Consider the following 8,311-nt stretch of genomic DNA (forward strand, 5'->3'; position numbering starts at 1 on the left):
TACATTTCTGTAAATTAAAGCTAAAATGAAGTAAAGAAGATTTAAACGGGCTTATTGAATTAACGTTTATTGGTATTCTGGCAAAAGCCACATAAAACTCATTTCAACGCCTAAATCCTCAGAAACTCTCCAGTCTGGACCCATCGCAGCCCCTCTTCCCCACGAGGGTGTGTGGGCGCGGCGCCGACAGTCGCTAGGGTAAGAGGGCGTGGTCTCGTATCCAGGCAGTGATGTCAGCGGGAGCTGTTCAAAGTGGTTGTGGTGCTGAAGAGACAACTCTGCTCGGCGCTCGGTCAGACCGCCAGCGGCTCGCGGCTCGGCTCGGTCGGTAGCTGCTTCCGGGGCCGCCTGATGGACGGTTTTATTCACCGGGGGACACGGAAGGAGCTTGTGCCCAGTAAGTGTCGTCTCTTCTTTGTGGTTTGTGTCGGTCATCAGCAGCAGGGGGAACGCTAAACCTCGGGAAGGCTCGTGAATCAGAAATGGTTTGGTTTGGGGGCTAATCCCTTCGGACTGGACGCTTCAGATCTCTGCTGCCTTCAGCCGCGCCTGACTCTGCCGGGTGAAACATTTGACTCTTATTTGCATAATGCACTAGTCAGACATTCTCTCTGCCTCTCACATGCACCCTGTGCTCTGCATTTTCCTCCTGTGTCCTTGTTAAATGTACTCGTTTATACCAGGAGGTGCCTTACTGGGAGGACTGGTTGGTAGCTGATGCTAAGTCGGTTTTCTTCCCGTCCAGAGTGAATTAGATGTGGTCTCTTCTCTCCACTTTTAATTTCATCATCGCATTTCTTTTTAGAGGATTCGTTTCCTTCTTTTCATCTTTCGTTTTCCACCTCCATCACCATCTCTTCTTCTTTACACCCCTTCTTCTCCTCACCCCCTTTTTCCTTCCATTTCCTCCATTCACAAAAAATAGACCCTTTTCTTTTCCTTCCTGGATCTTTTCCATCCTTTCTTCTCTCACATCTTTCGTTTTTCTTCACCTCTTACTTATTTTCATTTCTTTGCCACTTCTTCTTTCGAGTTTCCTCCTTTTCTCCTCGAGGGCCCTCTTTTCTCAGATGCATTGCCTTGACAGATATTGTATTTCTCAAGAGTCCAGCCACAAAGCCATGAAACAGTCACTCTTTATTTTTTATCCTCACACATCAAAAGCCAAGAAAGTGAAAATCAATTCTACCGTCACTTTGATTGTCGTCTCATCCTTAGACGAGCATCGGCAGCTCCTCATGACTCAGTAAAACCTTCTTTTGCAGGTTTACTTTATTTAATTGAGATGTTCCATCATGTCAAACACGTCTGAACAGACAGGAGGGCAGCAGGCGCTTCTCTGACTGCCTTCATACATTTTTATTTGATCACATTTTAAAGCTAAACATCAGTTCTATAGATCCTGTTGACATGTGTCATAGTTAAAAAGGTGGATCTAGTAAACTAGGAACGCCAGGGATCACTCTTTAGATGCTGTGAGAAACTTAAGGAACCATTTTTTATTGTATTTTAGCTCTTTTTTTCTACAGTTTGGTCATTTTAAAATTTAAAAAACATAGATGAACCCAAATGCTTTGAATAAAAGAGGTTACACGCTCTTTTTCTTGCAGATCAAGTGCTCAAGAACTAGTGATATTTAAAGATGTTCTACAAATCCTAAACGTGTTCTGATTGGACAGTTTAGCTACAACATCTGCATTTAATAAAATGATGAAGATGCACTCAGCAGTGGTGCTTATAGGGAAAAGACTACACAGGACTCTTTTCCACAAACAGGAATACATAAACGCCCCATTGGGTGCTTGTCACCATATTGGGTGGGTCTCCTCACTCTCCAAACCCAACGGGAGTGAACACAGAGTGAGCAATATGAGCAATACAGATCACTGATTTTTTAATTCATTTTTAAAAATTCATTGTATGTAATTATGTTTATATTTTAATTATCATGCCATGTGTCTTATTTTGTGAAAAAGCATAATGAGATGTGTTTTATAGCTGGGTAAACACCTTCCTCAGTAGAAATAATTGCACTGGGGGAGAATGAAGACCCAGTTAAGATGGCGGCCCGCCATTATGGCAGCTCCAGTAGGCAGCACCAGTCCATGGGGCCTCTGTGTCCTTTTCCAGTTCGGCCCCGTCATGAAAATGATTTGAAACTTTTACGAAACCTAAAGATGCAACCCTCCACCTGTGGACTCAAATCCAGGGCTGTAGCCCAAGTTTTCTTATATTATAGAACACATGTCGAAGTAACCCCGTGCACATTCGTCCCAAGTTTTCTTTTTCTTGCCATGGATTATTAAATTTAATTCTTGGCTTCAGATCAACCCCCAGAGCAGCAGGAATCTTCACAATATGTCTGCATGCTTAAACAGGATCTTGAGACTAACCTCTTGAGTCTGTGTTGCCTGGCGTGTTCCCGTTCACCAGTTTGATCGCTTAAATCGCCTTCTGTTTGATATTCTTTAATTAGAGCTGTTAGTCACAATCTGTGTGATGAGTGTGCACGAGAGAGGTGTGTGTGTGTGTGTGTGTGTGTGTGTGTGTGTGTGTGTGTGTGTGTGTGTGTGTGTGTGTGTGTGTGTGTGTGTGTGTGACTACATTAAACTCAGTGGCTGACCATCCTCTGATAATTAAATGATAAGTCCTTACTATCAGAGTAAGGACTCCAAGGCGCTTTACACTACAGTGTATCATTCACCCATTCACACACTCATTCACACACTGGTGGTCATGAGCTACGATGTAGCCACAGCTGCCCTGGGGCGCACTGACAGAGGCGAGGCTGCCGAGCACAGGCGCCACCGGTCCCTCCGATCACCACCAGCAGGCAACGGGGGTTAAGTGTCTTGCCCAAGGACACTACAGCAGAATTCTCTGTTCGGAGCCGGGATCGAACCTGCAACCTTTCGATTACGGGACAACCTGCTCAACCTGTTGAGCTACTGCTGCTCCAACCTCAAAATGAGCCTGGAGGTGTGATAAGGGCCGTTTGGCTTGTGGGGATGCCTGGTTCAAAATCTAAAATAGATGCCCTGTCAGCAAGGACTTCTACTTTAGTCTTTTTTGTTGTTAGGAGTGGAAAAAAGGTCAACATTCCCGTTCCTAGTTTTTCCAGCAGGCTCGCAGGTCGAGGCCCTGACAGAACAGGCAGGTGGGGGGTTGAGTGGGGGCTCTTGCTGGACTGAAGTGACACCTGATAGTGGAGGATCTGGTGTCTCCACCTGTGAGCAGGTAGTGAGACGTCGAAGAGTTCGCCACCCAGCTCATCTGTTTAACTGGGTCAACAGGGACTGGTGGGAGGACGGCTTTCACTTCCTGTTTTATTTCATTTATTTATTTTATTTTACTCAGACGAATCAGAGTGATGCAGGACACATCCGCGCGTTCGACATTCCTTCAGTCAGATTCAAATCATCTCATGAAGCTTCAAATGAGACGGTGTGTGTAAAGTTGTGTTTTCTTTTTTCAGTAGCCATCAGTTGCTGATTTACTGAGTGAAGAGCTTCAAGTCTCTGCTTATAAATCACTTTAAGTGTCAACAAGGAAGAGAAAACATCCTGCTAGGGGCACGTTTGCTTGATTTCTAGTTTCAATCAATCGTCAATAACTTAGAAGAATTTTGAGCTGTTCTTTTAACCGGACAAAATAACATCAAATGATTATGACCACATGTATTCATTTATTTCAGATGCATGCGTGTTTGTGACTCTGTAAACTGGAATCGATCCATGGATGAACTGATGAACCAAACTAATTAGCTGCAGCAGCTGTGGGCGTTTTCTCCTTCCTAGAGATCTCCGCCACACATTAGGATGCAGAGCCATGTTAAAAGCAAACCTCCCACAAGTCCTTCCCCTCTTCATCTTTCCTCTCCATGTCTAAGCTGCGGCTCAAGTGCATCCCTCTCGCTTCTCTTACCTGTCTTTGATAAGTGCTCTCACGTAGGCCTGAATGGTTCATTGTCACAGCAAAATCAGATAAGAATCTCAACTCAAAGTCCCCGCACAAAAGTAATTCAGACAGCAAGAAGTCTGCTATCTTTCTTCCTCTAATCTTGCCGGAGAGCAGGCGGCTTGTGCAGGACTGAGAGGTCTACAGCGGAGATGGGAGGCTTGTTGTGGACCTTCCAGTGGAGACCTGCTGGTCTCTGATTCAGAAGATGCAGACCCTTAAAGGATGTGTGATGTTTGTGAGCTTTTGTTGTTCCTGTCTGACCAGGATGAGGCCGTGTTAAATGATGCTGCCTGTGGCTGACATTCTGTTTGAGGAGGTTGACTAAAAAAATCATGAGACGTGTGTGCAACGGTGCTGACAGATAAGAGGAAGCGGTGCCTTGAAGAACCCTACACAAGCATGAAGATCTTGTACTTTCTCGGTACTGCACCGGGAGCCAGTGTAAGGCCGGCAGCACCGGAGTGATATCGTCCCAGTGTCCAGTCCCTATCAGAAAACTAGCAGCCGAGTTCTGGACGTGCAACCGCACCCTGACTCGGACCGTAGCATACAAGGCATTACATTGGTCCGCTCAGGTGTTATGGGATGCAAAAACAAGAAACATGCATGTTTCAACACCACGCGTGTCTTCATCAGAGTTACTTTAATTTTTTATGTAGTTTCACATAAATCAAAACTAAAACCAACATTATAGAATTACAACTTGTCCAACTGATCTCCCTAGAAACATTTGGACTGGTTGTGGATTTTAGCTCTTATGAAATATGTTTTCTGGGACATTTTTCACTTAGAATAGAAATATAAATTAGTTATTAGAAAGTTTCTAATTTGGGGAAAAAACACCGTTTTAAGATCACGGTTGTCTCTATAACCACAGATTTATGTGTTTGATATGTCTATTTCTAAGATTTGAAGTCTAACAGGATTAGTTCCTTCCTCAAAAACCTGCAAGTTATAACGTGTGTGTGTGTGTGTGTGTGCGTGCGTGCGTGCGTGCGTGTGTGTGTGTGTGTGTGTGTGTGTGTGTGTGTGTGTGTGTGTGTGTGTGTGTGTGTGTGTGTGTGTGTGTGTGTGTGTGTGTGTGTGTGTGCTCTGTCTTCTCCATCCCCAGTGAGTCGTGGAGGATGGCTGCTTATACTGAGCCAGGATTCTCTGGAGGTTTCTTCCTGTTAAAAGGGAGTTTTCCTCTCCACTGTCGCTATATGCTTGCTTAATATGAGGATTGCTGTAAAGTCACTGACACTAGTCAGTGTGCGTGTGTGTGTGTGTGTGTGTGTGTGTGTGTGTGTGTGTGTGTGTGTGTGTGCGTGTGTGTGTGTGTGTGTGTGTGTGTGTGTGTGTGTGTGTGTGTGTGTGTGTGTGTGTGTGTGTGTGTGTGTGTGTGTGTCTCCGTGTAACTTAGTGTTAAACTCTTCATGATGGGAACTTTTTTCTTGCCTCCCTGTCAGTAAAAAGGGAAATAATCCATAAAAACTGGGATTATAATCTCATTTTTCTCTGATGAGACCTTTAACTAACAGGGATTATTGTCAAAACTCAAAATGGTTTGGAGGCTTCAGCAGCATCAACATAAAAGTCCCTCAGAGTAACTTATTCTGTACAGCTCAGCACGACTGAGACAGGCTGAAGCTTTCAGCAGAGCAGAAGAAACACACACACACACACACACACACGCACACACACACACACACAGCACATGGATGTGTGAGTACTGTGGTCCATCCAGCAGCACGTATTCACACCAGAAGGTAATTTACTCTCTAAAACAACAGGTTTGAATGGTTTTGTTGGATAGACTCAAATCTTTCTCTGGTCTCGAATCTTTTTTTGCTTTTTAAAAACCTTCAGTTTCTCTTTTAGTTGTAAAGAAAACCGCTGAAGGTTTTTGATTTCAGCCTCGCAGCAGCAGAGCTGTTACTGACAGCCCAAACCTTCAAAGTTTGTCTGTCATGGGGCTTTAAGGGTAGCTCAAGGTTGTGGCTTCTGGAGTCCAAACATGTAGGTGGTGCTTAGCAGGCTGTTTATACTTCCAGTAAATGAGAACGAGTCCTATTTAGACCCTGTAGAGCAAATGAAAGACCTCTTTCCTTCCTTCCTCTCCTCTCTGTTATTTCCTCTCAGAGTGAATAACCTCCACGTTTTCGTCCTGCCTTCATGTGGGCTGCGTCCTCCTCGTCTCCGTCTCGCTAGCCTTGTGTGGCGGCCGTCCTCCCGTCTTCTCTGTATCCTCCATCTGTCTATCTGTTCCCCGCGCCCGTGCTGACAGGTCTGTGTGCCAGCATGGCAGCATGGGTGGGATGTCTGCTAAACTCTGCGGCTTTCGTTTGTGTGTCGTCCAGCGACAAACAAAATATCGCGTTCTACAGTAAATCGTGTTTTTCTTGTTCCAAGTTCTCAAAAATCTAAATCATTAAAGATTTTGTCAGTTTATCACTCAAAACAAGCCAAACTGCTTAAGATTTATTCGTCTAAAAACATTCTATGGTGACAACTCTACCAGTGTCATCCCCATCTGAGAAGTGAGAGGTTGAGGAATTCAAACGTCATATTTGGATCCTGTCCGCTATTGAGGGAGGACAATTTAATCTGCCTGCCTCGTTTAACGTAGTCCACAGGAAATTCACAGTGATTGACGAAACAACAGGAACTAAACCGACGTCATCTCAGATGCTTTGCTGCCTGCAGACTTTTTTATTTTTTGCTAATGATTTGTTTCTGGTTTGACGTTCTTTCATAAATGTACGCTTGCAGAATGCACTCAGATAGAACCGAGTTCCTGAAAAGATTTAGGGTCCTCGTTCTTCGTGGGATGGCTGGTGGGGGTGGTTTTATTTGATGTTTCACTTCTCATCCACGGAGTTTTCTTAATTCATGCACAAATATTGTTGTAAACTTTGATTTAAAGCCAGCGAGTTGATCTTCTCCCTTCTGAGGACCAGGGGCGCCTCCTTGGTCACTTCCGCCTCCGGTCAGTAACAAGATGGCGCCTGTGCTCGGCTTAGCCGCAGTCACCGGCCACTTTTTCAAACTTTTCTCCACTAACCTCCTCTTTTCCACCTTGCTCCTGTCTGCGATCCTCTTCAGTAGCTACTGAGCCTGAGATCAGTGGACTCAGTGGTCTCCTTTAAAAAGCAGCTGAAGACTCACCTACCTTCTTCACCTCTCTCTCTTTATTCTGCTCTCCCCACCTATTCCACCTTCCTCAGGATCCACTGATTTCCCTCTTTCCTGTTCACTCTCTCTTTCTTTACGTTTTTTAATCATAATTGCCGATTTTTGCTCATTTTAAATATATATTTAAACATTTTCTAAATGCTTTTTTATAATTTAAAATTTTTGGTTTTTATGAAGCACCTCGTGGTGTTTATCTTGAGAGGAGCTATAGAAATGATATTTTCTTCTTCTTCTTCTTCTTCGGGGTGGCACACCAAATTGGTCCTTGTGGTAACTCTGGGAGAGTTTGGCCTGTGGCGATGTATTGCATTACTCATTTATTTATTTTTATTTAAAAAAAATTGTACATATCCAAAACATTTAACTTCAATTTTACAAACACAAACATTTCAGAAACATATAATTTCAGTTATTTCAAATTATATTTTAAAATGTATGTTTTAGTTTAATTCCCCTGTTGCTGTGTTCACAAAAAACTATGGAGATAAAAACTATTTTTAATATGTGAGCAGCAGAAACGTGTGTATTTTTTATTCTGATTATTTCTTTCCTCATTAATTATATATTTTTTTATTTTGTTTTACAATTGTTTCTTGAGCAAAAAATATCAATTTGTAGTTTGAGTGAGCATTAAGATGATTTATTAACACAGGTTTTTGCTGGGGGGCCAGCAATTTTCTAGTGGTGGCCATGGCCACCCCTGGCCACCCCTTGGGGGCGCCATTGCTGAGGAACAGTATTAAGGTGATTTGATGACCAACAGCTCCAAGAAACTCACATTTTCAACCAAAAAACATGTAAAATATCTGGAGATCAGGACAATTAACACGCTTATTGGGCCTTTTCACTGGATGTGTAAGCTTTATGTAATGTCCACGAAGGTTAGCACGCAGCAGTTAGCCACCGTTCTAGTGGGTGGGTGCGTTTCCACTGGACGCCAATCATCATGTTTTGGACACGTCACCCATCACTCTGCTGAATTTATATTTCTAGCCTCAAAAGCTCATATTGAGCATGTCAGAGAAGTAAACATGACAGTGGTGTAAAATAGGTTGAGCGGGTTGTCCAGTAATCGGAAGGTTGCCGGTTCAATCCCGGCTCCGGACAGAGAATTCTGCTGTTGTGTCCTTGGGCAAGACACCTAACCCACCTTGCCTGCTGGTGATGATCGGAGGGA

At 43.7% G+C, this 8,311-nt stretch overlaps 1 protein-coding gene across 1 annotated transcript in view; it reads left to right on the forward strand.

The window, feature by feature from the left end:
• The first annotated feature begins 259 nt into the window (after positions 1–259).
• The window catches only part of smpd3 (sphingomyelin phosphodiesterase 3), an 82,676-nt gene continuing 74,624 nt past the window's right edge, over positions 260–8,311 (forward strand). Inside the window, exon 1 of the mRNA XM_015965311.3 lies at positions 260–397. The gene's annotated coding sequence lies outside the window, so the exon portion shown is untranslated. The remainder of the gene's footprint in view (positions 398–8,311) is intronic.

This window comes from Nothobranchius furzeri, chromosome 4 (genome assembly GCF_043380555.1).
Source record: "Nothobranchius furzeri strain GRZ-AD chromosome 4, NfurGRZ-RIMD1, whole genome shotgun sequence".
Taxonomy (NCBI): Eukaryota; Metazoa; Chordata; class Actinopteri; order Cyprinodontiformes; family Nothobranchiidae; genus Nothobranchius; species Nothobranchius furzeri.